Raw genomic sequence first — 27842 nt, 5'->3', positions numbered from 1 at the left:
CTGTGTTTAATTTCTTAAGAAACTGCCACACTTATGTATTCTTATATTTTGGGAATTTGTTTTAATATCTAATAATGGCAAGTATTGATTAATGTAACTTACATAGACAACTATTGAGATCTTCAGTAATAGTGTAAAGAGGGGGAGCGCCTGAGTGGCTCAGTCAGTTAAGCATCTGCCTTCGGCTCAGGTCATGATCCCAGGGTTCTGGGATCCAGCCCCGCGTTGGGCTCCCAACTCAGTGGGGAGTCTGCTTCGTCCTCTACCTCTGCCTGCTGCCCCATTTGCTTGTGCCTGTGCATGCTCTCTCTCTGTCAAATAAATAAATAAAATCTTTTTAAAAAAGTGTAAAGAGGTCTTGAGATTAAAAAAAAAAAAAGGCAAGAACTGCAGCTTTAATGAACTGTATTACTCACCAAGGAAGAGAAGGGTTGAAGCAGTCATTGCTAATGGATGTGATGAAGTGGGTGATACTTTCCTTTGCTCTGCAGTGTCCCGGTTTGGAGGATATCTTATATGGTCAACCTAATAATGGGATCCATTATCAAGTGGATTGTCAGACTGTGTAACCCAGTCATGTTTGCTTGGTGTTGTAGTAGAGCTTCCTGAACTGGCAAGCTTTCATCTTCTTGTAGACCATGCTTTAGGATGAAAAAACTACAGAATATAGCTTTATTATACCCCTGGTTGTTATGTTAAAAATTTCTTTGTATGGTGCTATAAGACATCAGGCCGTTTTTTTTCCTAAAAGAAAGCCTCTTATCATATATTCACAGAGTGTATGTTGCCAATGTGACCACTCTCAAAATACCAGTAATTTTGAAGACCATACATTCCTTTTGAATTTTGACTAATGATTTGATATGTTTAATGATTCTGACCTCCTCCCACTGTTATTTGGAATATAACTCAAAAATTTCCCCATGTATTGTTTTGTTAAAAATGTCAAATGGGGGTGCCTAGGTGGCTCAGCCATTTAAGTGTCTGACTCTTGATTTTGGCTCAGGTCATAATCTCAGGGTTGTGGGATCAAGCCCTGCGTTGGGCTCCGTGCTCAGCGGGGAGTCTGAGATTCTCCCTCTCCCTCTGCCCCCCCCCGCGCTGCCCACGTGCTCTCATTCACTCTCTCTCCCTAAAAATAAATAAGTCTGTAAAAAAAATGGATTTTTTGAGACACAGATGTTTGTTTCCTATATAAACATTGACTGAAAACATCATGTTGAGGATCATGTGCATTGTATGTAGTTTGCATATTAACAATCTTTGTGTGTCTTCCCAGGAAAATGCTAACTGGGGAGGGTTTGCAGTGTGTGCTTGCTTGATCAGTCTTTTCTTCCAGTCTGCAGAACATACCACTTACTCCCAAGGCGGGCGGCACCAAGCCCATCCAGTTGTTAGTCCTTGTATGCAGCCCAGAGTTCTGCATCGCAGTTTGATGTCCAGTAGTCTCACTGGGTCTGGTTGCCATGCACTAAAGGTTATCTTCCATCCCCCTCCCCTTCAAGGACACTTGTGGAAGAGGGTCGGGCTGAAGGGGGCAGGATAACCCAAATAAGCTTTCCCATTTGGACAAGGAAAGAATGAGCAGTAATGTCTTGGCTTACCTTTCTCCTGACTGGGAATTTGTCTGAGACCTCTGTGTGCTTAGATGGGGCCTGCTGCTTAATAGGCTTCATTTTAGGTTGAGCGGATGGGGAGCCGAACCTCCTAAATCTCATCTACCATCTCGTATGTCAGATCTCAGTCCAGAACTCCTCCACGGTAGCAGAGGGCAGAGGGCTTCTATTTTCTCTGGAGGCTTTCTGAAGTATATGCTCTTGGCTACACTTTCCGTTTTATTTCCTCCATCTTAGTTCTTCAGTCTACTTTGTTATGTAGAAATTTGTTGAAATCTCATGTATGTGGTTGGTCCCTGTCCCTTACTATTTCTGCCTAAAAGGCCATGGTTTTATTCCTTACTGTGCTTATTGACTTCAGTTCAGTGGGATATTGAGGTTAAAAGGCATGTGCTCTGTCTGCTTTCATCAACAGGAAATTTTCAGTTTTGAGAGACTGAGCTGATCTTACATTAGAAGCAGCCTGTTGCAACACTTTTGTTGTTCTGTGTTTGGGGTGAAGGATAAACATGGTTCCTCTTGATTGAAATCTGGGCTTCTGCTCTTGACATTAAGAAGGGCAAGAGCTGACGGCCGATCACGGGAAGTACCTGTGTTCAGTTGGAGTTGGCTGATGGAGGAGAGGACACTGGGTAGGAGATCAGGGAAGAGTCAGGAGAGGGTGGTGTGCTACCAGATCCTGAAAGAACAAGTTTTTGAGAAGAAAGAAAAGCTGTGTCAAATAGAATGGAGAGGTCAAGTAGAATGAGGAGCAGACTGTGTTATTTCCTTGCCAACGTTATTTTCCACAATGGTCCAAAAATCTTTTCACGGAAGATGGTATCTCAGAAAGTGATAGGACCTAAGTTTTTCTGAACAATAAACCTTTATACATTTCCCATTTTATGGATCTTGCTAAGTTCTTATATATTTTTAAAAGATAAAATCTTTTAATAAATAAAATAATAAAATTTATTTGACAGAGAGACGGAGAGAGAGTGAGTGCAAGCAGGGGTAGCGGCAGGCAGAGGGAGAAGCAGACTCCCTGCTGAGCAGGGAGCCCGATGTGGGACTCCATACCGGGACTCTAGGATCATGACCTGAGCCGGAGGCAGTCGCTTAACCAACTGAGCCACCCAGGCGCCCAGTGGTGCTGCTTTAACTAGATGACTTCAGATAAAAATCATCACAGCAGCCTCTTTCCACCATTGCAACAGAAAAGTACATTCCCTAGATGTTGGAACAGTCACTTGCTGGTGGGGGTGCAGGTCCTGGCAGCTCTCTCCTGCTGCCTGAAGGGCCTAAGAAGGAGGCCATGGCTAGGTTCTTAGTGTGATGGGGCACTTCTCTTTGGAGAAATGAATCAGTTACTGATAAATTCAGTCTTTAAAATAATAATAGTCTTCTAAATAAGAGGTCATTGGTGGAAAAATAATCCGTTGAGGAATGGTCGGTTCCATTATGTCACATATGGAAGCAGGCTCAGGGGGACTGACCAGCCAGCCTGCATTCTGATTGCCTTTAGCCAGTTTTTCCAGGGGCTTCCCTCTGAAGGCATAAATCATAAATCTTCTGTACTCCCTTTGACTGTCGGTGTGTAGTGTCCCATCCTACTGTTTGAGTATGAGGGTAGTTTGTAGAAGCACAAAGGTCTCCTTCACTGGCCACTTTAAATAGAATTTCCTGCTGCAGTCTAGTCTGCCATGTTGAGGCTGACGTCTGTCACCCCCTATAGTTTTGGGAGAGTAAGGGCCACATGGGCTTTGTTTTTTCACAGGGATGTCAGCCAGACTCTCAGTTTTCTCTTGAATGGGTTGCCATTTCTATCTTCTATCTGCTCCACAGAATTCTCTGTACAGAGAATTTTCAGTTTTCACATAGTGGTCTGTTGAAAACACACTATAGGAGAGTAGCTATTTTGAGCACTGCTGACAAAGAACCATTTCTTCCAGAGATATCAGCCTTTCCTAGAGGCTTTTTATCAGACAGGCGACATCTCCTTATTCTAGAGGGTTCTGCTTGATTCCTAGTTGCTGTGGTTGGACATCCTCTTTCCTAGGTCTCAGGAAGAATTATCCGGATTACAGGGTTTGGTGTTCTAACACACGACTCTTACATTTCTCATTGGTCTTTTTTTTTTTTTTTTTAAAGATTTTATTTATTTATTTGACAGAGAGACACAGCAAGAGAGGGAACAGAAGCAGTGGGAGTGGGAGAGGGAGAAGCAGGCTTCCCACAGAGCAAGGAGCCCGACGCGGGGCTCGATCCCAGGACCCTGGGATCATGACCTGAGCTGAAGGTAGATGCTTAACGACTGAGCCACCCAGGCGCCCCTCTCATTGTTCTTAAAGTATCCAAAATATGAGCTCTCTGTCTTTTGTGCCCTGGGAGCAGTTCTCCTGCCGCAGCCCCTCATCCCCTGAAAATGTATGTCTGTGCGAAGTTCCTCTCCACCCCCTTCTTGGGCAGGAGCACCTCTCAGCTGTTGAGCCGATCAATAAATAAAAAATAAAAATAAAATAAAAAAAATAAATAATAATAAATAAATTAAAAATAAATAAATAAAAAATAAATCAATAAAAGCACCACTGGAGACACTGACAGATGAGAGCCTCAGCAGCTTGGCAGCCCCGTGTCCTCTGACCTCACTTATTCCCAGCCGCAGGTGAACCAGAGCCATTTCAAGGGAAGTTCATCGGGGCTGGGGCTGCCATGGTAGGGATGGCTGGCTCTGGGGCTGGAATTGGGACTATGTTTGGGGATTTCATCACTGGTCATGTCAGGAACCTGTCTCTGAAGCAACAGCTCTTCTACACCATTCTGGACTTTGCCCTCTTGGAGACCATGGGGCTCTTTTGCCTGATGGCGGCCTTTCTCATCCTCTTCACTATGTGAAGGAGCTGTGTCTCCATCTTTCTCCCGTGTCTCGTCTGCCCTGTATGTTCCTTTTCTTATACCTCCCCAGGCAGCCTGTGCAAAGTGGTTGGCTCAGGGTTTGATAAAGGGAAGACCAATAAATACCGTATTGATAAAAGAAAATCCAAAATCTAAGAATGAGCTGTTATTTGAAGTTGAAAAACCAAAGGCTTTTAGTGTCCAGGGGATCAAAAAGGGGTTGGAAAACCAGGATGGTTTGAGATTTTTCAAGCCCCCTTTTTTTCCAGGGAAATTTGGCCCAGGATTTCCATCTTCATTCATCACAAATGTCTCTTAGCTTTGACGAGTTCACTATAGATAATGTGGTCGGGGAAGCTGACCTCGGGCTGGTTGTTTTGGTTACTTTGAAGAATCTCATGTTGTCTCCTGTGGTTATCCATGTGGGACTAGGGCTTGCTCATCATTCTGACTTGTTTAGCACTGCTTGGGCGGGGGCAGAGGGAGAGCTTGTGGGGTGGTGACATTTGAGCTGAAGGAGCAGGAATGTGTCTGGAAAGATGGACCAAGAATAAGTGAGGGGTCCCAGTGGCAAGGCCTGAGGGCCAGGCCAGAAAGTTTAGGAGGAAGCCAGTAAAGGTGTCAGCACAGAGAAGTTGAGAGGCTTAGATATATCCATTTGGTACTTTTTTTAAAGTATGGAAACAATACTTGTTTGGTGGAAAATGTGGAGGTGATGGGAAAATATTTAAAAATTTACCTTTAATTTTACTACCTAGAATATAACTGCCGCTGACATTTTTATTGTGCCCTGCTAATCTTTTTTCTGTGGCTGCTTGGTGTTTTTCCCTATTTTTGTTAAGTAGGTCATATAAGTTGTTTCTTCTTATAAGGGCATGATGAACATCCTCATGTAAATGACGTATTTCGCTAGATACTCACTTTGGGTATATTTCTCGTCAAGGAATGACTAGATCAGAGGAGATGTGAACCATTTAAAGGTTCTTAATACATACTTCCAAATTGCCTTTCAGAAAGGTGGTACTAATTTCATTTGCATGAGTACTGTATAAGCGTACTCATTTTCTCCAAGTCTGGTCCACCGTGAATGTTCTTTTTATCTCTTCAGTCTGATGTGAGAAAATGGCTTCTATGGCCATTTTATTTTTTATGTCATTGATTATTAGTGAGGTTAAGTATACAGGTTATTTGTATTTGGCAAATTGTCTCTTGCTGATTTTTTTCTATTGGCATGGCTACATTTTATTGATTTGTAAGAGGTTTTGTTTTTTTTTTTAATAGTTAAGGAAACTGAAAATCTAATTTTTCATAGACACGCTGCAGTTATCACCTAGCAGGTGTTTGAGGGCCAGGGGGCGCTGTTCAGCAGGGCTGTGATGTATTACACGTGTCCTGCACATGCAGTGACCAGCTGGTGACTTGTGTATATATATCTAGAGGCAGGCTACCTGGATTATCAGAAGTATTGACTCCTATTTTACAGGGATGAGCAAAAAGGCCTGAACTTCAAGTCAGAATTTGAACCCAGGTAGGCTGAGTCTGAGTTCCATGCTCTTTGCTTTAGCCATTCTGCCTTCTTGGCCTCCATAGTCATTTCCTTCCATGGCTTGGCCAAAGAGCCCCTAACACAGGAGGACCTGTGAGCATCTCAGGGTTAGCCAACAGGCTGTTGGGGTGGGAGAGCACTTGCCTCACTCTGCACCTGTTTTGGAGAGAGGAGGTGGGGTAGTGGCCCCAGAGTTCTTTGGGGCCTGCATGCTGGAAGCAGGGGCATCTCAGCACGGGCCCTGGAGGCTGCACCAATGTGAGGCCTGTGTGGCATGGAGACCTTACCCTCTGATGCTCACTTCAGCCCCTGCTTCTCCGTGGAACCCTCTCTGCTCCTGCACCCCATTTCTTCATCTTCCTTCACTCTCCAGTCTTCTATGGAAATTGACTGTCCAAATTCTGGTTAGTGCTGTCTCATCAGCAAATAGAGTCTCTGGAGTTGGGCTCCTTGACTTGGAGTTCTGTAGCTCCCACAAGATTCAGTAAAGGATATGTGTTGATCTGTCATGATCGTTTCTGGCAGGGAGGCAAAACTGACTGTCCCTGGGAGAAGAAAGCTTGAAGGCACAGCCCTCCTGCCGACTTGGTCATAAGCTCCTGGTTACTGTCAGGCTTGGCTGTCCCTAGCACATATGGTGGTCAGAAGGTGGAGTGGTGCTAAGTCAGCTGTGAAGATTAACAACTGGCTAGGCAGTGAGAACCAGGCCTCTGGTTTCAGGAGGAATTTGTTGAGCTTAGTGACTAGAGTTGGAGAGCAAAAAGAAAATATTGGCGTGTCAGTATTTATTTCTAGTACTGAAGTACCACATTATATTAACATGATGTGTACCCCTTTCAGAAGTAGCCTGATTTCTGGAACCATATTTTATTTTATTTTTTGCTAGTTGTGACCCACTGAACTGATTTTAAGACCCCGTAGTTTTCAATCCACAGCTCAAAAAACACCAATACCCCTGAGATAGGAATTGTTTCTGTCTTATAGATGAAAAAGCTGAGGCCCAGAAGGTGACACGATCTCTCCTAAGATCACACAGCTAGTACCGGTTCCCCCTTTCCCATTCTTCTGGGGTATTCTTCTCCTTAAGATAGACTTGCTTCTTTGGAAAGTCGGTTGCAGCCTTTTGTTTCGTTTTGTTTTGTTTGTCTAGTTTACCACTCTCTCTTACTTGTGTTTATGGGATTGATATTCATTATTAATGTAGCTTTAGTGAATTCCAATATTACAATTCTAAGTAAGTACCGAGAATATTTTTGTGACTGTGAGTAGTATACATTTGCATATTGTTTTGGGAAGTCGTGTGGTTTGGAGGCTTTCATGGCATTCATCCTCTGCGTCCCCCTAATAGAATGAAACTCTACAGGTGCATAGATGGCATGCAGGTGTGACAGATGAATTGGACTAGGTGTAGACAGCTCCCCACTGTCACCAGCCACAAAGCATGCTGACTCACATTTCCTTCTCTGTGTGTAGAAGCCTATGGATAGATTTCTTCTCACCCGATGTCTCCTCAGGCTGCAGAATATCTACCTGCAGGGCCTAAGTGTCCTGTCAGTCCTGTTAATCTCAAGCCTTTCTGGTTGAGAGCTTATTGCTCGCAGCCAGGACCTCTTGGAATAAATGACTCTGGAACAGCAGGGACTGATGTTTAACAGTGCATGCCTAGAAACCCTTGTTTGGGCACCTTGAGTCTGAGGACCCTCTCGGACTGTGAATTGCTCACTCGCTGTGTCCATTCTTAGGTCAGGCCTAGTTCTTAGAGCCTGGGCCATCTGAGTTCTCCATCGAGTTATCTGGGAGAGAGGCAGCTTGGAAACACTCTGAAGACATGTCTGCAGATAGCCAGTGGCCTGAGACTGAGGGAGGATTCTCTGGGATTCAAACTTGAGCACTAAGCACAAAGTCTGTACAATTGGGGCAGACAGCATCTTCATTCGTTAGTGCCTGAATCCTGCCCAGGCAGAACAATAGAGATTCCAGGCACTGAAAACAAGATAGCAGTCTCTAAATGGAGACTTACATCACCAAACTGAAACTTAATAATCAGTTTCGGCTCTCCCAGAAATGGAATCTTAAACTAGTCAGAAGTCATCTGACAGCACCAGTTAGGTAATCTGCCTGATAGACCCCTGTCATCCCCTAAAGGAGAATGACCTCACAGTAACCAGTCTGCTTTGGCCTAGCATGACTTCCTTATTCCTACTCACTTCTGCCTATAAAAGTCTTTTCATTTTGTACAGCTCCTCAGAGCTCCTTTCTGTCTGTTAGATGGGATGCTGCCCCATTCATGACTCATTGAATAAAGCCAATAAAATCTTTAAAATTTACTCAGCTGAATTTTGTTTTTTTAACAAAGGAACCCTAGGATGATGTCGTTAAATGTGTCCTCATTATAGAGGTGCATAATAATCTTTGGGTAGAAGATTTGCAACCCCAAACATTTATAAGAAAGCCATTTTTTTTTTTTAATTGATGAAGCAGGTACATTTTGGTTATCTAGAAATTTCACTGTGGATTAGTGGATTTTTCCTTAATACCAGATAACTGAGGTGTTAGAGTTTATTCTATTCACCAAACCTCAACTTCTCAGCTGAGATGGAGTTGGGTGGGGACAACAGCCAGCCTGTCCACAGTGTGAAGACTGGAGTGGCCGCTACAGCTGTGCTTGTTACACAGATGGTGAGTAATTTTTTTGGTTGATGCATCAGTCTGTCTTTGCATGGAGTGACAACCAGTTTGGCAGGGGCTTAGCTTCTGGAAGCCTAAGCTGCAGGAAGCAGGTATTTCCCTTTTGCAAAATTGCTGGACAGAAAAGCAGTCAGCAGCTGCTGGACATTATTTTCTCATTCTGCTACCCACCTTGGTTTTGGACGTTTGATGTCTCATCCTTAGAACGTTCTTAAGAATTTCTCATTCCTTCCACTACGGAATTTGCAAATCTGGGTGAATGCCGTGAGCTGGTGCCATTTTGTGCAGAGTGGCTGGCCCTGTGAGAAATTATGCTTGCCATTTTAACCTACAGACTCAGGAGTGGAGAACTCCTTAGTTGTTCCTTAACCTGTCATCTTCTCTCTCTTCCTCCCTTTGTGAAGAAACCTGTATTTGGGACCTCGTATATAGGCCATGGGGATGTCACAGTGAATAACCCAAGTCCCTTCCATGTGGACTTTGTGTTCCAGTGGGGGAGACAAATGTGTAATAATTTCAGGTGGTAGTGATGTTATGGAGAACAAAGCAGGTATTTTTTAATATGAGGATAGCATTTTGTTTTTTTAAAGATTTTATTTATTTATTTGACAGAGAGACACAGCCAGAGAGGGAACACAAGCGGGGGAGTGGGAGAAGGAGAAGCAGGCTTCCTGCAGAGCAGGGGGCCCGATGCGGGGCTCGATCCCAGGACCCTGGGATCATCACCTGAGCCAAAGGCAGACGCTTAACCGACTGAGCCACCCAGGCACCCCGAGGGTAGCATTTTAAAGTGTTAGTAGGGCTCTTCCACTAATGAATCTGATTGGCTCAAAGGACAGGTGTGTTCTTACTCTTCCTGGAGCATTTTCCATTACTCAAGGGAAATGTGCAGACTTACACCTTTTGTAGGGCAAGACTGAACCATTTAGGGCTCTGAAAGGTTTTACTCTGCCCACTTAGTCATTATTCCTGGCAACATTAGTTACCGTCTGCAAATACAGTTCATGACCACTTTGGGTTTTATGGGTGCCCCCGGGGGTCTCCCTCACCAGCTCCCTGGCCCCAGTCATTTTAAGCTTTGGGAAAACGCTGAAAATGCAGCCCTTTTAGTCATTAGCTGGATTTGTATAGCTGTAGCTCTAGGGCGGTCTTCCTCATACAAATGCTGGCACACCATTATTCTAGGCTTTGTAAATAAAGATTGATGAATTTGAGTAAAATTTAATGAATTTTGGGGCACCTGGGTGGCTCAGTTAAGTATCCAACTCTTGATTTCAGCTCCAGTCATGATCTCTCGGGGTCATGAGATTGAGCCCCACCTGGTCGGGTTCCACACTGGGTGTGGAGCCTGCTTAAGGTTCTCTTTCCCTCCCTCTGCCCTTCCCCACCACTCCTGTGTGTGCACTCTCAGTCTCTCTCTCTCTCTCTGTCTCAAAAAACAAAAACAAAAAAACCAAAAAACAGACCAACATTAAAATTCAATGAGTTTTAAAAAGACACTTATTTAGCTTTTACTAGATTCAGGCAAGGGGCATTCAAGATAAACAAAGATGAATAATGCAGTCCCTACTTTTGATGAGCTCGAAATCAAATCAGATTATGGCAAGTTCCCTCTTAAATACAAATGGGCAACAAATGGTGTGAGAGAGGTATAAGTAACATCCTGTGGGAACTTTATTTGTAGGAGATAAATTTGGTGGGAAGGATGGTCTGTTAGTTTCCTGGGGCTGTTCTAACAAATTACCAGGAACTGGGTGGTTTGAAACAACAGTAATTTATTCTATCACTTCTGGAGGCTGGAAGGCTGAAATGAAAGTGTTGGCAGGCCTGCATTCCTTTCAGAGTCTCTAGGGGAGAATCCATGCCTCGCCTCTTCCCGGCTTCTGGTGACTATTGCTATTCCTTGGCTATTGGCCACATATCTGTGCTCTCTTCACATTGCCTCTCTTCTGTGTGTCCAATTTTTCTCTGCCTCCCTTTTATAAGGTTACAGGTGATTGCATTTAGGGGCCAACTGGATAATCCAGGATACGCCTCCTTTCAGGACCCTTAATTCAGTCACACATATAAGGGAATATTTACTCTTTTTTTTTTTTTTAAGATTTTATTTATTTATTTGACAGAGACACAGCGAGAGAGGAAACACAAGCAGGGGGAGTGGGAGAAGGAGAAGCAGGCTTCCTGCAGAGCAGGGAGTCCATTGCGGGGCTCGATCCCAGGATCCTGGGATCATGACCTGAGCTGAAGGCAGATGATTAACAACTGAGCCACCCAGGTGCCCCGAATATTTACTCTTTTGCTATGTAAGGTAATATTCACAGATTCCTAGGTCAATTTATTTTGAGGGAGGGGCCATTTTTTATTCCTGTCTGCTACAGATGAGAATCAGTAAAGACCTTCCTTAAGTCTTGGTGGCTTCTAAGGTGGGACTTGAAAGATGAGCAGGAAGGAGAAAAGGCAAGGAGCAAAGGGGGAAAAGAAGGAAGGGTGGGATGTAATCAAGGCCAACGGGTAGTTAGTTGTGCTTGGATGGAGCATGTGGTGTGTGCAGGGCCTGGGATGGAGGTAGTTTATCTTTAATTCACTAGGCAAAAATGAGTGGAGGAGGGGTGTAATCAGAGCTGTGCTTTATGAAGATTAATCTGGGACTGTGTGCCAAATAAATTAGAGAAGGGAGGAATTGGTGGAGAACCAATTGGGAGGCCAGTGAAGTAGAGAAAGGTTGACATGCAGACGTCAGCAAGGTTACTAGCAGTGGGAATGGGAATAAGGGAAGACCCTGTAGTAAGAGGGTCTTTAGTTTGAGAACTGATGAGGGGTGTGTGTGTGTGTAGTGGGGGGGTGTTAACAGTTCAACTAAGTAAATTTTAAAAAGATCTAATTGGCTTTTATTACATGATTCATGAATCGGGCAGCATCCCATCTAGCAAGCAGAGGGGAGCTCTGAGGAGTTGTAGGGAATGGAAGGTTTTTATGGGGGCTGGGGGTGGAAGAAAGTTATTAGCAAAAGGTTTGTTCCAGGCAAGGGGAGAGAAGCTGGGGGTCTTCTCATGCAGATTACCTTATCTCCCTTTGGGGGATAGAGAGGGTCCATGTGGCAGACCTACCAGCACTGATTAAAAATTCCCGACCAACCAGTTAAAACTACATTTCTGGGGGAAGTTGAAACTGCAATTAGATTCGGTGTTAAGCTCTAGTTTGGGAAGTTGGTGTAAGTGATGCCATTTGGGGCCTGTGGTTTTCAACAGGGGGTTGGAGACAGTGGTGAAGATCAGTGTTCCCCATGGAGTGCATCTCAAGTAAATTAGGGTCTTGGAGGAAAACAGAAGGAAGAGCTTGCTTGTGTGGGTTGGAAAGGAGGTGATGAATTTGGACATATCAAGTTTGAGGTGCTGGTTGGACATCGAAGTGTCTTATTGGCAGGTTGATATACAGTGTTGTTGCTTGAGAGAGAGGACATAGCTAGTGTTATGGAGGATGAGTCCAAAGAAGAGAGGCTGATGGCAGTGGATCACTCACTAAGGATACGATGTACAAACACAACCTGCATTTAAGAAGTGTGGGGAAGGGGCGCCTGGGTGGCTCAGATGGTTAAGCGTCTGCCTTCGGCTCAGGTCGTGATCCCAGGGTCCTGGGTTCGAGTCCCGCATCAGGCTCCCTGCTCCTTGGGAGCCTGCTTCTCCCTCTGCCTCTCTCTCTCTCTCTCTCTCTCTCTGTCTCTCATGAATAAATAAATAAATAAACAAATTAAAAAAATAAGATTAAAAAAAAGAAGTGGGGGGAAGAAGAACAGAAAAGATGTGATTGGAAAGGAAGAAAACTAAGACTGTTTTAGTTGTAAACACAGGAAGCTGCTCAAATTTGATGAAAAAGGAATTCATTGGCTCATGTAACTTAAAAGACCATGGGAATTCCAGCTTCAGACTTAATTTAATCTAGGGGCTCAAATGTCACCAAGCCTTGGTCACACTCTTTCACATTGCTTTTGTTTTCAGGCTTCACATGGTTGTAAGATTTTTCAGCAGATGAAAGTCCCATGGGCAAAGTCATGCCTTCTTCCTGGGGGCTCCAGAAGAAGTACGGGGAATCACTGTGATTAGTTTGTGTGTCCAGTGAAAACATACAAATGGTGACCCAAACATATTTATCAATATTAAAACATATTGGTTCTTGAATGCTATCATTTTGTCAGTAGACAAATGGTTTAAGGCATGTACAGTTTTAAGTAGTAGGGATTTTAGAATTTCTGGTAGGGCTGGATTGTAATGTTGTCCAAACCAGTGTTCTCTTTGTATTGAGCCAACAATGATTAGATTTCCTATTGTTTTTCTCTCTCTGGGGCCAATTGTTGGGTATCTCTGGTCAGTTTTTCCAAATTATCATTTGGGAGAACATCCTTTTGGAACATGACATAAGTTAGGCTGTTGGTTTCCTTGAGAATGGTGTTTTTGGCGGAAATTTCAGCAAGGTGTTCAATTTGGCCTCCAGGGAATTGAGTCTGGGATGCCCAGGAACCTTAATAGTAGCCAGAGCAACCAACAAAAGTATGGCATCTAATAAATTTTGGACATAGAAGCCATATTTAATTTTGTCCCCATTGGTGGTAGGGATACCTAGTTGTTTCCATAACATTCCAAATCCTGAGTTACCCCAAAGGCATAGCAACTATCAGTATAAATACTTACTATTTTACCGTGAGCTAAGCTCAAGTAAGGGTTTGTAACTGTCTTTTGGGCTGAAGTAAAGGTAAAGGTGCTGCCTCAGTGACTTCAAAAGGAGTCACACTAGCATATCCAGCACGATATTTACCATTTTCATCCTATAAAGAAGAATAGTCAGCAAACCATGAAAAATTTGCACTGGTTATAGGAGTTTCCTGTAAATTTTACTGGGAGCCAAAAGGTAATCTCTTAGCATTAAGCAGTCATGAGGAGTTTTGTCTGGATACAAAAGTAGTCCTTGTTTCCAGATCAGATGCCCTAAGGATAGAACCTGAGTTTGAGCAAACTAGGGGGGGAAATATACATAATTATATATATTATGTATATACAATCTGTCTATCTATATATATTTAGAGAGAGAGGGAGAGAGATAGGGAGGGGAAGAGGGGGACTTTATGTTCCTTTGAGGCCAAAAGTGGTTTTTTGTTTTTGGAAGATTTGATTTATCTATTTGACAGAGACACACAGCGAGAGGGGGAACACAAGCTGGGGGGGGGGTGGTGGGAGAGGGAGAAGCAGGCTTCCCGCTGAGCAGGGAGCCCGACGTGGGGCTCGATCCCAGGACCCTGGGATTATGACCTGAGCTGAAGGCAGACGCTTAACAGACTGAGCCACCCAGGCACCCCTTCTTAAAGATTTTTAAGTAATCTCTACACTCAGTGTAGGGCTCGAACTCACAACCCTGAAATCAAGAGTCATATGCTCTACCCACTGAGCCAGCCTGGTGCCTCTAAGGCCAAAAGTTTTAGCAGGTGAATGCTGTCTCCTGTGAAGAGGTTTGAGAAAGGGAGAAGAGAAGCAGAACATATACATATTGTAACCAACAGGAGCCTGCAGAAAACTTTATATCCTCCAAATCTGCTTTTAAGGTTTGTAAAGAGTTAAGAAGGACTGCCTGTGTAACCTGGAACATTACTGTCCAGATTTATTACTCTTCTTCCCAAGTGAAAGCAAGAAGATACTGACTATCCTTATGAACTGGAATACTAAAAGTGCACTATATAGAACAATTATAGTGAAGAAGGATTTGCTTTCATTGGGAACAGATGTCAGTGTATGGGGGTTAGGAACAACAGGGTGCCCAGGGATAATGTAATTTATAGCTCCGAGGTCCTGGACTAACCTCCATCCTTGGCCACTGGGTTTTCTCACAGTAAAATAGGGGCTCCCAGGGACTAGTGCAGGGGATGATAAGGCCCTGAGTCCCGTGGTCTCCTATTACGGGCTTGATGCCTTAAAGGGCTTCTTTATTTATAGCGTATTCGTTCTGGGGAGAGGTGGTGAGGGATCGGTTTGAATCTTGATGGGAGGTGCGCTGTGAATTCTGCCAATATCAGTTGAGGAATCTGCCCATAAAGAAGGTGGTAGCTGATGGGGACAAATGAGCAGCGTCCCCAGACTCCCCCATCGTGCTATCAGAGATGGAGCAAATAGAAGATGTTGAAGGGTCATTGAATCCACCTGGTTGGCGATTTTGATTCTAGAATGATTTCCTTCTTTTGGGAGAAATTCTGGCATGATACTTTTCTAAGAAATCTTGGCCCAGTCAATGAATGAGGGGGAGAAACTAAAGAGAAAAGGGAGGGAATCTCTCAAAGGGCCTAAACCAAAGGGAATAGGGGCAGAGACAGGAACCTCTTGAGGTTTAAGAGAGACCGCCCCCCCACTATTGGAGCTGTTATCGTGTTCTGACGCCTGCAGGGCCTGCTTTCCAGGAGTGGTGCTGAGCACCCGAGAATGTAGCTCTGGGGTCAGTAAGACATTGATTCTCAGTCTGGAGAGTGGTTTCTCCAAGCCAATTAAGAGGGGGGACTGGGAAGAGTCCCTGTCGGTCGTTGGAGCGCCATCACTGGGAATTAGGAGGACCCTGGAAAGGCTGGCTAGAAGGCTGAAGGCTTCTGGAATGCTTAAGTGTGTAACAATCTTTTTTCCAGTGCCCAGGCCCTTTGCACCAATAACAGAAACCGGGGGGTTTGGGTCTGTTTAGGGGCCTTCATTTGCCAGAGTTGAAAATTGAGAATTTTGGTTCTTTCTTTCAGGTGACCCTGCTGGGTGTGAGTGAGCTGGTTTGCCAAGCTAGCGAACTCTGGAGTGGACTGAGTTTCCCATTCCATGCTGGTCCTTCAACTAAAAGATCCTGGTTCTGCCTGTTAGTAAATGTAGAGTTAAAGGCTACCCAGGTGGATTCAGCCTCTTATGGAAGCCCAGAATCTTTAAAGACGGTTTGGAGTTGGTTATAGGAGTTGTGACCAGGTTCATCAGGATTTTGTGTGCAAGCCTGAATTTTGTTCCAATCAGCAGGCTTAGGAAAAGCTACTGTAACTGCCCGGTGGAGATTTCCAGTGAGCGTTCTAGAATCTTGCCAAAGTTTTAGGGGTTTGTGTCTCTAAATCTTTTTTTTATTTTTTTTTATTTTTTAAAGATTTTATTTTATTTATTTGAGAGAGAGAATGAGATAGAGAGAGAGCATGAGAGGGGAAAGGGTCAGAGGGAGAAGCAGACCTCCCGCCGAGCGGGGAGCCCGATGTGGGACCTCGATCCCGGGACTCCAGGATCATGACCTGAGCCGAAGGCAGTCGCTCAACCAACTGAGCCACCCAGGCGCCCTGTGTCTCTAAATCTTTTAGGATGTTCTCATAGGGCTAGTTTCATCCAGCATTTGGCCTGGTCCTCACCAATAAGCACATGGCCTTACTGATACAAATCTTAGAAACCAGGGTGGTAAGTTAGAATAACCCTGTTAAATTCTTCAGCGAACATGGATCCTGAGTCACTTTAGGAAACTCTTTAACTCTGACCTTGGTCTGAGTTAACTCTGACCTTAAGTCTGACCTTGGTCCAGGGAACATAAGAAATCTGCCGTTTATTTGGATCCAAAGACTTAACTTTAAAGGGTCAGGTTTTATTACGTTCAGGAAAGGTGGGAGTGGGGAGGGGTTCAGAGGAAAAGGGAAGTTCAGTGAAAGGGTTAGTACGAGGGGGGTGATGTAGAAAAGGTGGGGACTGAACACCAGATACATTGGAGACAGAAGACAGGAAAGGAAAAAAGAGGCCTCAGAAGCCCCCCTTTTCTCCTTTGCTTGCTTCCATTAGTCTAGAATAGGCATTTTTAGATTCCTGGTAATATTTGGAAGCTTCAAAATCCCGAAATCCCAAAATCCTATTCAGTTTTGACAATTTTAGAGCCATAGCTGCCCAATTCAGTTTTGAGAAAGTAAGTTTGGGGAGATTGAAAGTTCTCCATAATGGCCACTGAAGTTCTAAATTAGTTTTGTTTAAGTTGGTCCATTTAGCAAAAGAAGATTCAGAAGCCATTTAGAATTCTTTCCATGATTTGCTTGCCTCAGTTAATTTAGAAATGGTATTTTGCACGGATGCAAACTTAGAATCCTGAAAATGTTTGGAGGCCTCAAGGTACCAATTAAAATAGGCATCCCATTCGGTTCTCTCTCTTTCTCTCTCTCTCTCATTTAAGGAGCCACAGCTTTCTGATTTAATTTGAGAACAACAAGTTTGGGGAGATCGAAAGTTCCCCATAATGGCCATTGGTGCTCTAAATTACTTTTCATTATGTCAGTCCGTTTGGTTATAAATGTGCATGTGGAGGGACCAAAGTTTTTAAACATAAAACCAGCTAGGGTCCCAGAAAGGGGGCACCCTCAAAGCATTCTGATGACTGGGATCTCATGTTTTAGAGGTTTTTCTCTAGAGCAAGGAGAAAAATTCCTAAAAGCACAGTTTCAACAGGAAGAAACTGGTTCCAGAAGGAATCGGGCTGAAGGCCAGGACAGTTCCAACAGGATGTCTGACTCTGAAAAGGAGTCAGACTGAAGGCCAAAAGAGTACTCTCGTAATAAACAAGGCCTTAAGATAGATTTCAAATAAAGCCTGGAGAGCTTGGACACAAAGTGGAGCTTGAAATCCAGGAAAAACTTTGCTTCACTTCACACTCCAGGGTCAGCGAGAAAGCAGTGAGCCCATTTGGCTCTGTGGGTACAGGCACCTTGGGTTTACCCACTAGCCTTGGAGTTTTGGGAGACTGTTCCTGGATCCCATTTTTTTTTTTTTTTTAAGATTTTATTTATTTATTTTGAGAGAGAGAATGAGAGAGAGAGAGAGCACATGAGAGGGAAGAGGGTCAGAGGGAGAAGCCGACTCCCCGCCGAGCAGGGAGCCCGATGTGGGACTCGATCCCAGGACTCCAGGATCCTGACCTGAGCCAAAGGCAGTCGCTTAACCAACTGAGCCACCCAGGCGCCCTGGATCCCACTTCTTATCACAAGTAATGTTAACGTTAAGAATAAAAGTCCTTTTGCCAGCAAAAATGGGTTTGCTCGGGAATAACAGAGGCTACTGGCAAAACCATAGGCAAGTTCCCAGAACAAAGAAGAATGGTCTCTTATAGAGGAGAATGGGGGAAGGTAGCAAGGCTGTTAAAAACAAAAAGTCCATGGGAGTAAACTGGGAGTTCGAAGTTTAGTGGCTTTTCATTGGTTGAGTTGGGACTGTCTCTCATTGGCTGGGCTGTGGCCCGGGAAGGAAAAGAACCTTTCTTCCTCCCACTGAGATAGTAAAGTAGTAGTGCCTTGACCCGCTGACTGGAAAGGTAGTCTCTTCCTGTTGGGGCTGCACTTGACTAGGAGTGGTAGGGCACGAGAGCGTCCCCTGCTGGCCGCCTGACCTCATTGTGAACGAGGTGTCCTTTCGTTAATTTTCACAAACTGATGCACATTTTAGAAAGATCATTGGCTGTGAGGAGAAGGGTGGGTGGAAGGAGCAATTAGGAATCCATTGTAGACGAGAGATGATGGGGCTGGGATGAGCCTAATCACTGCTGAGGTAAAAAGGATAGATTTGAGATAGATTTTGGCCGTGGAACCGACAGGACTTGGATTTGCAAATACTTTGCAAATTTAGTTGCACATAATCATGGAATTCATTGGCTTAAAGCATTCTCTGTCCTCGCTTCTCTGTGCCTTTCAGGAGTTGGTCATCCTCAGGCTCTCATGGAGGTGCAAGCCAGTGCTGGTAGCACCTGGTTTCCTTATCCTCAGGCTAGTGAGGCTGAGAGAGCCCAAGGGTCGCTCCCCGTGGCCTTCTTACAAGATTCTAGAGCTGTATGTCGATTGTATCATCTTAGGCCAGGTGCCTACTCTAAAGCAGTCAGGGCTTCGGTTGGGGATAAAAACGCCTCTTCAGGAACCTGTCGCTGTGAAAACGGGCACGGAATTAAAATAATTAGTTTGCACAGGCTACTGTGTGCCATCTAGGAAGAGTGGAATGGACTTTTGGAGGGAGCCACCTGCATGTCTGGTATCTGGGGGAAGATGAGAGAGGAATTAAGCATCACTCCCAAGTTTCTGGCTTATACAGGATACAGATTGTGGTGTTAAACTTGTCAGCAAGGTGAGGCCTCAGGATCACCAGTTTGATGGGCACCATCTGTAGTTCTGTTTAGCTAGTTATGTTTGAGATGCCTATGAGAACTTTCTGGTGGAGATGTCATTAAGTATTTGGAAACAGTAGTTGTGTCTGGCACTGGAGGAGGGATTGAGGTTGGAATTGGAAATTAAAGCCAAGGGGTTGGATGATAATACTTAGGGGGAGAGTGTAGGGGGCCTAGAATCTGATCAGAACTGGTCCAACATTTAGAGGTCATGGAGAGAGAAAGTAGCACAGAGACTGGGACAGAGCAGTTAGTCAGGTAGAATGAGAACTTGGAAAGTATGTATCGTGGGGGCTAAGAGAGGAATGTTTCAAGGAGGAAATGGTCCACCAGATCTAATATTGCCAAGAGGTGCAAGATGAAGACTGGAAAGTCCATCCAGTTTGACAGCATCAAGGCTGTTTTATTTACTTCACGTGTAAGAAATTTCACAGTTGCTTTAGTTCCCCGAGCCTGGGGCATCACACTGAGGCCATGTTTTTTCTCTGCTGAGATACTGGATATCTCAAAGTCACTTGCAGTTCAGCAGACCACCCCCCACACTTTTTTTTCCTCCTAATCTTGTTATTAAAGGAACTTTTCAAACACAAAAGAATAGTTTAATCAATTTCCTGGTACCCACTGTGTGGTAAGGGCATGATAAGTACTTTTTCCTTTTAATTATTGATTTTCAAATGATGATCTGGTGTCCCAGCAACCTTCAAAGGTGGCCAGCGTGGCTTTTTACAGTTATCGTTATGAACTCAGATTTTCACATACTTGTGTTTAAATCACATTTCGTCTTTCAACACTCAAATTATCCCATCTTTGGTGATCAGGAGTCTTTTATTTCTTTCTTTTTATTAAAGATTTTATTTATTTATTTGACAGAGAGAGACACAGTGAGAGAGGGAACACAAGCAGGGGAAGTGGGAGAGAGAGAAGCAGATTCCCGTGGAGCAGGGAGCCTGATGTGGGGCTCGATCCCAGGACCCCTGGGATCATGACCTGAACCGAAAGCAGACGCTTAACGACTGAGCCACCCAGGAGCCCTGAGCCTTTTATTTCTTAAGTGGCTTTCTCGTTTTCCTATTTCATCTTTCCCAAGGCATCCTTAATGATTTATCAAAAGAGCCATTTCACATTGTTGCTTTCATAATTTCGTCAATATAACAATTTTGGGATTGAGAACACTGTTAAATTTTTGTTTCCCAGTGGAGAAATATTGGAATCTATTTGATTAGCATGTATTTCCATGACTATTATGATTCAGGAATACAAAAATGACAATATTCCAATACAATAAACAGCTCAGGGTGCTTGCCCACTTACGGGGGCAGGAGAGGTTGGGGCACAAGACACTGGGGACATCACCTCTCACGTCCACTTACCTTGTCACCTTTGTAGTAAGCACTGTTGGAGATGGGAGACACTGAAGTGGGTACTGGATGGCAATTTATGATTTAGGGGCTCCTCAGATATGGAACTCACCAGCTGGTCCTGGTTCCCCTTCCTGGCAGAGGTCTTAGGAGCATGCTTGAGCCCACTTTTGGGATTGTAAATACATCTTTCTTCCTCATCTTACTAGATTTTTGGGTAATATTTGATATATTCTCTTTGAAAGAATCTTTTTCTAATAAAGAGGAAGCTTTTTTTTTTTTTAATTGCTTTCTCCATCAGTAAGGCTGAAGACTCATTTTTCCTTAAATGTTAAATAAAGATCCGTGACTAGGGAACAGAAAGTAAGAGGACCTATCCGGACTCCAGCAGGGCTTCTAAGTATTTTGTGCTCTGACTCTGTAAGACAATGGAAAAACAAGTGATCTCATCAGGACAGAACCTTGGGCAGAGCCTTCTGGGAGATGGAGGCCATTTTTCTGCCTTTGGTTGTCTCTGACCTGAATGAAAAAATGTCTTGTGATGATGGGTACTAGATTAGAGTTGTATGCTTGTTCTTTTAGTAAACAGATGCATTTATTCCAGAGGGAGGTTTAGTGGGGACGGTGGGAAAGAGTGTTGGGAGAAAGGAGAATTCTTGTTCATTCTCTGTCATCCAAACTCTTGGTTTAACATATGAAATTGGCATTTTCGAGGAGGTTGAGACCCAGTCCTGTGGTGTGTGAATTTGAAAGCCTTGCATTCAGGCAGGCTTCCTCTTCTGTTACTGAACTGTTCTCAGAAATACCTCTATTACAAATCCTGGGCTTTTTGAATTCCTCTATAGCATTTAGGGTACATTTGGCCACAAATGACTGAAAACCCAGAATAACAGTGGCTTACCAAGATAGAAGTGATTTTCTTCTCATGTAATAAGCAGTGCAGGCCCTTTTATTTTGTTTGTCCTGCTACACAGTCATCCTCCATTGCTGGTTTTTCCTCATTGACAACTCCTTCCATCTTGTTGCTTAGTCATTCATAAGAGGTGGATTTCACCTCATAATTGGTTGTTGGAGCTCCAGCTAGCCAGTCTGCATTCTAGTTAGCATGAAAGAAGAACAGTAGAATTGCACACAACATCTCTGCTAATGATTCATTGGCTAGAATTGGAAAACGTAGGCTTGGTTCTAAGCCCAGCTAAAAATCAGGGCTTCTGTGACAATGTCCAAGAAAGAAGAGAAGATGGACAGTGGGACCATGGGCTACAACCCAGTGATGCCTCATATAGTACTTGTTTTGTTTTGTTTTTAAAGATTTACTTAGGGGCCCCTGGGTGGCTCAGTCAGTTAAGCATCTGCCTTTGGCTCAGGTTATGATCCCGGGGTCCTGGGATTGAGCCTTGCTTCGGGCTCTCTGCTCAGCAGGGGAGTCTGCTTCTCCCTCTCCCTCTGCCCCCTCTCCTCATTGGTGCTTTCTCTCTCACGCACCTCCCTCTTAAATAAATAAATAAAATCTTAAAAAAATATTTACTTATTTGAGACAGAGAGTGCATGTGCCCGAGAGCGCATGTGTACACGGGCACATGCACACGACTGGGGGGAGGGACAGTGGAAGAGAATCTTCAAGCAGACTCCCCGTTGAGCACGGAGCCCTGCATGGGGCTTAGATCCCACAACCCTGAGGTCACAACCCCAGCCAAAATCAAGAGTCAGACGCTCAACCGACTGAGCCACCCAGCCGCGCCCCGCTTCATGTAGTACTTGTTAAGAGCACAGAAAATGAGTTGCTGAGTCACCCAGCTGTCTCCCAATTCAGTAAACCCTGGATCCTCTCTGAATGATTGGCTGTGGCCCCTTAAGCAGATGTGGTAAGACCTACTTAACTGTCTTCTCTGTTGTGAGCCCCATGCCAGATGTTGGGTGTACTGTGGTGAGGAAATCAAGAGCAGGAGACCATGCAGTGTGGGGTGTGCTCTTGAGAAATGTTAGGGGGTGGCCACTGGGGCACACAGGGAGTTGGGGAAGGCTTGGAGAGAAAGGGGTCTCTTAGCCGAGATTCGAAGGGTAAATTAAATTTGACCAGAAAGAAAAGAGATGGGTGTCCATAGAAGTGATTTGCAGACTGTTCTAGGTAGGAACAGAATGAACAAAAGTCCTAGAGGTGAGAAAGTACAACCTGTTCTAGGAACTGACTGTACTTCAGAATGGCTGTGAGGAATGAAGCCGGAAGGGTAAGTAAGACCTTGATCTCAAAGTGGCTGGTACACCATTTAAAAAAGTGTAGACCTATCCTGTAGTTGTTTGTCCTTTAGATTACCAGTGGAAAATTGCCTCCATTTAGACCGCGGTGCTCCAGAAGGAGTTCAGGACAGGGAGTGACATGATGAGATTTTCTTTCTGGAAAGGTCCTTCTTGGTGCAGTATAAACAGTAGAGGGGAAGTAGGAGTGGATTCGAGACTGGAGGTGAGGTGACCAGTTGGGCTGCTGCAGGTTCCCGGTGCAGAGATGGTGTTGGCTTGAATTAAGGGAGTTCCAGAGGAGACAGGAAGGAGTAGATGGAGTGGAAAGGTTTTTTGGAGCTATTAACAGACTGGGCGATAGATAGTTCTAGGGGCCGAGGGAGGAGCCACCAAGGGTGATGGTCACAGTTCTCACCTGAGAATTCAGGGGAAAGGATATACTTTGGTTTGGACACATGGAGGAATTTAGTTGTCTGTGGGAGACAAGGGGAGACATCTAGTACATTTGGATGAATGGCAGAGCGAATGAGATTACTTGGGGAGAGTGGGTAGTAAAGAGCAAGAGCCTCAGAAGAAACCCTTCGGAACCCCCAAATTAAGAGGCAGGAAGAGGAAGCTGCCGAGGAGAAGGCTGGCTAAAGAAGGCCCGGCTAGAGAGGCCCCGGGGAAGGATGTGCTGCCTGGAAGCAAAGGAAGGGTGTGCCTTTTGCGTTGCCTGAGTGAAGGTGGGGCGGAGGACAAGAGTGCTGTGGGTTTAGTGATTAGGTCCGTGGTGAGGGGAGAGTGCTGCCGCAGAGTGGCTGGGCAGGCAGGTGGCTTGCTGTGCTTGGGGAGCGATGCAGTCAGAGAGGGGGTGGGTTGTCCACAGCTCTTGCCAAAGATTCACCTGTGAAGTAGGGAAGAAAGTGCACTGGGTGGATGAGCTATCAAAAGCTTTTTATTGTTGAGCCTGCTTACCTGGTTGTAAGTAAGGGCCTGTGATGAGGGGGAGGGGGGGATCCAAGAGGGAGGGAGAAAGATCAGTGGTGTGAGGTCTTAGAGGAGGTGATGGCAAAGGGCGTGGTGTGTGCTTGGGCATGTGTATCCCAGTGCCGCTGTCACGGGGACAGTTGTCCTTCGGAGGGAGCCCTGTCTGGGCCTGTGGCCATCAGTGGTATTATGTTCTTTGCAAAGGCCCCTGTAATGGTGTCGTCTGGAGGTGAATTGGTTCATAGCCAGAGTCAGGTTTTTAAAAGCTGAGTCCCCCTCGCATGCATCTTTTCATGTCCTTTCTCTGGAACCCTTTGGTGTGGAGTGCATTCACCTGTGGAAGTACTTTTGGTGAAGCAATCCATGTGGAGTAGCTGAATGCATTTTCTGTAGGTCATATTGAGGCTTATATGAGGCTTTTGGAGGACAGGGTATGGCTGTATGGGGGGATGATTGTGAACTTTCAGAGTAGGACTTCTCTTTCGTATTTGATCTTTTGTTTAAACAAGTGAACGTGTCAAATGGGATTAACGTTAGAAAAAGCTAGAAATATTTGCTATTGCTAACACTACACACACAGACACACACACACACACACACCCACACACCCACCCACCCACCCTGTACTTGACTTTCTTAGTAAGAGGGACACATAGGTCTCTGATACTCTTATTGAGGTGTTTCTGGCAATTTCTCTCCTGGGGATGTGTCTGTAAGTGGGGGAGTGGATTGTCCTGGCAGTTGCCACAGGGTTTAAAAAGATGGCAAGCCCAATATTTAGCAGAAAGGTTAGGCTCGGCCTGATGACATTCTTCCAGGATAAGGTTTATGATTTGCATCTAAAGCAGCGCAAAACATAGTTTGTATGAATTCCATAATTCACCGAGTAATGAAACTTATGAATTTGAATGCATTGCCAGTGGAAAGGTCAGAGTTGTTGGAAGCAGAACCAGCCAGTGCCCTGAGCACTGCCTTTTTAATGAAATTTCCCTGACAATGAAAAAGAGAAGAGCCTGGTGGATGCTACCCTTACTTTCTTTCCCTAGTTTTTTGCCCCTCATGGGCAAACATGAACAGAATATTAATATGTTTTCCTTAGCAAGGTACAAAACTGAGTTGGCATCTGGTAAAGAAATGGGGTGTGGAGTAGGGTGAGTACCCTCTGCCTGGAGTCTGGTGGATACAATGTCAAGGGCTCCTGGGTAGCCTGGCCACAGCCACACTTTTTTTGGTTAAGCTCTGACCATCAGCCACTTGTGGGTGTCACTGTAGAGTCTTGAGAAATAACAAGGTCAGAGGGCGTACCCCGACACCAACTTATGACCAAAAGGGAGCCTCGTAAGCTTTTGTAAGCCAAAGGCAGTACTTCGGGAAACACTGGGAATTAGGAAGGAGTGGGAAGAGGTAGGGTTTTCTACCCAGAGAATAACAGTGAAAATGAGCTCTGTGAGTGCAGGTCCCTCTCCAGGCCAGGAAAAGCCAGGCCTCAACCATAGGGAGGTTCCCTTCCCACCCCACTGCTCCCCCTGGCCCTCCCTCACTGCCTTCTCTTGCTTCCATTGAAGGAAAGCTTCTGTGCTGTGCTGTTTTAAGCCTCATTCAGGGCTTGGGTTGGCTTCTGGGCAGTCGTGGGCATAGACGGGCCCTGGAAGGCTGGTAGGGGAAGCCTTTCCGAGCAAGAGTTTCTCCAAAAATGTCAACGGGTCTTAGTTGAGCCCTTGGTACCGAGGACATCCCCTCTGTCCCTCATCAGTCAGACTTTTCTGCTTTCCCTTCGGGGTCTAAGTGAACCAGGTGGGCCTAGGAGGGAGCTTTTTTCTTTCCTTTTGAAATTTCTTTTGTTTCCTGTTTACGCCAGCATCAAGCCCCTTGGGGAATGGCTAAGGGACTGTAGAGGATGGCTGTTGATTGAGATAGAATCTCAGAGATAGGCTATGCTCCACTTAGCCTCTGATCTGGGCCTTTGGGTTGAAAAGGGAGGGGCTGCCTGGGAGCTGGGCTGAGACAGTTTAAAGAAGCAAAGCAGCTTCTCCCTGCTGCCCTCCCAGCAGGGAGGGAGGGGGCCGGAGTGGGACTAGACTAGTCTGGTCCTGCTGTGAAGGCCACTGGGGAGGCAGGGGCGTGGGTCCTGGCATGCGAGCTGGAAATCACAGTGGGTTCTGTCACTCAGTGCAGTCTGGATGCTTTGGTCTGTGGTAGGTCAAGTAGAATTCTCATTAACTCATTAGGTCAACAAGTCTTTGGGTGCCTGCTATGTTCCAGGCACTGCTTAGCCCAGTGGGAAACAAGGAGCCTGTGACCACTGAGACACCGCCGAGTCTGATGTGTATGTGCTGAGCCATGTGACCCAGCTTGCACGGACTTACTGAGTTATACACGTGTACTGGTAGGCCCAGTATAAAGCATTCGCGGGAAAGAAAATACAAAGGAGATAAATAGAAGTTAGTTGTAATATTTCTTCCCACACTTCCGCGGATTGTGTATCACACATCCCACTTTAGAGAGCACTAGTCTGCGCTGCTGCCTTTGTGTGTCAGACCTTCCTGTTCCACAGTAGCTTTGGGGAGTGGATTGTTTTTGAGTTGGGGGCCATTGTCTATTGGATGAGTGGAAGGCATGAAAGAGGAAGCAGGCAGGCCAATGCCGAGCTCACATAATTGGTGAGCACACAGGCCCCAGCAGGTCCTGATGGCCACCGTTCTTCCCACTCCGCCCTCCTTGGGAAGGGTGCCCTGGTTGCCTGGAGAGGGGGTGGTTAAGGTTCCTGTGCTGCTGTCCTGTGTGCTGTGGTCAGGATACTGAGGGGTGGGGGTGGTAGTGTTGCTCTTCAGCCCCTTTATAGTTTTCACAGACTTTCATCGGTGTGGCATTTGATCATTCCAACAGCCGTCCAGGGTAAGGGATCCTTTCTCCACTGGGAACACCAGAGATCGGAGGCCTCCGGGGAGTGTGGTGAGCATCAGAGCTGGGCCCTGGGCCCTGCTCTCCCTGACTGGCCGCTGCCTCCTCCTGCAGAAGGTCATCCTCTGCGTCTGCCAATCTTGCCATCCCCTGGAGGAGCAAACCAGTGTACCTCTCAGCACCTCTGACTCTTGGTCCGGCATGTGCCACTTTTCTTCTGGGCAAGAACTTGGGCTCCAGGCCCCTGGCCCCTCGGCATCCCTGCCCACAATGGAAGCTGCCGCTTGCACTTGGCTACTTTTACTCAGGCATAGGCAGCCGAAGAGGAAGTCCTAGCAGTCCAAGTGAAAGGCCTTTTCCCATGGGGTGGGAAGGAGTCCGAACACCATGAGCCTCCAAGTTCTCTTCACTTTCTGTTCCCTTGACCTGTTCTCTTGTGACATCTACACCCAGGGTTTGGGGAGCAGGGGACTGGGGGTCAGGAGCCCAGAGAGCCGGCTGTTTTGCCTGTTCCCTGTCCATGTTTTCTGGGCTGTGCCCTTGCCCCTTGCACAAGGATTTGCCCTTCCTCCGTGTTGGGTACCATTGTAGCTTGTGAGGGAGTGGTTGTCCAGGTAGGTGCTGGTCTCCTACTTGGGGGGTGCCTCCAGGTAAGGGCTCGGGGGATGCTTATTCAGTGACCTGCGTCAGGCCCAGGACCCTGGGGTTACTTGCTTAAGGGGCAGTTAAAACCTAGAACGTTAATCTCTGTCAGGCTTGTTTCTTTAGGGTATTTACTTCATTTCTTAGTTGTTCATCTCAAGCTCCTTGATACCTTGGTAATAGACTTTTTTTTTTTTTTTTTTAAGATTTGAGAGAGAGAGAGAGAGGCAGAGGGAGAGAAGCTGACTCCCCATTGAGTGTGGAGTCCGATGCCGGGCTCGATCCCAGGACCTCGAGATCATGACCTGAGCCGAAATCAAGAGTCGGCCACTTATCTGACTGCGCCACCCAAGCAGCCCTTATAGCATCTAGAACTATAGACGGTTCTCTATCTCTTGTACTACTTTCTGCTTCAGGATACCTCTCTTCCCTTCACCCCTTCTAGCAAGGAAGGGCAGGAGTCTGATAGGGTGACATTTTAGGACACAGTGCTGGCCTCACGCTCATAAGAGGACGTGGAAGGGCCAGAGAGGCTCAGCACTGAGCTGGAGCTCCTTGCTCCTCCCCTGCAGGCGCTCCGCCTGGGCTCCTTCCTGCCCTTCCTCGCCTGGGGAAACCAGCAGCCTTTGTGAGTCTCCTTGACAACAGGATGGATAAGTTAAAAATAACCTTGTGCTGGGGTGTGTGTGTGTGTGTGTGTGTGTGTGTGTGTGTGTGGTGTGTGTGTGTGGTGTGTGTGTGTGTGGTGTGTGTGTGTGTGTGTGTGTGTGTGTGTGTGTGTGTGTGTGTGTACACTCAGTCCCTGTGGCTTCCTGATGCTCCTGGTGAGCATCTGTGGGAGGC

General features: G+C 45.7%; 1 protein-coding gene and 1 pseudogene across 1 annotated transcript in view; both read left to right on the top strand.

Moving 5' to 3' along the window:
* CDS2 (CDP-diacylglycerol synthase 2) overlaps positions 1 to 27842 on the top strand; it is a 63415-nt gene that overhangs the window by 10232 nt on the left and 25341 nt on the right. The gene's annotated exons all lie outside the window — the stretch shown is intronic.
* LOC114220683 (ATP synthase F(0) complex subunit C2, mitochondrial-like) lies at positions 4021 to 4490 on the top strand (annotated as a pseudogene).

Source organism: Eumetopias jubatus, unplaced genomic scaffold (assembly GCF_037043125.1).
Source record: "Eumetopias jubatus isolate StellerSeaLion01/CBP00866 unplaced genomic scaffold, mEumJub1_p1.0 scaffold_9, whole genome shotgun sequence".
NCBI lineage: Eukaryota > Metazoa > Chordata > Mammalia > Carnivora > Otariidae > Eumetopias > Eumetopias jubatus.
The sequence above is the reverse complement of the archived record's forward strand: the minus strand, read 5'-3'. Positions and strand labels throughout refer to the sequence as shown.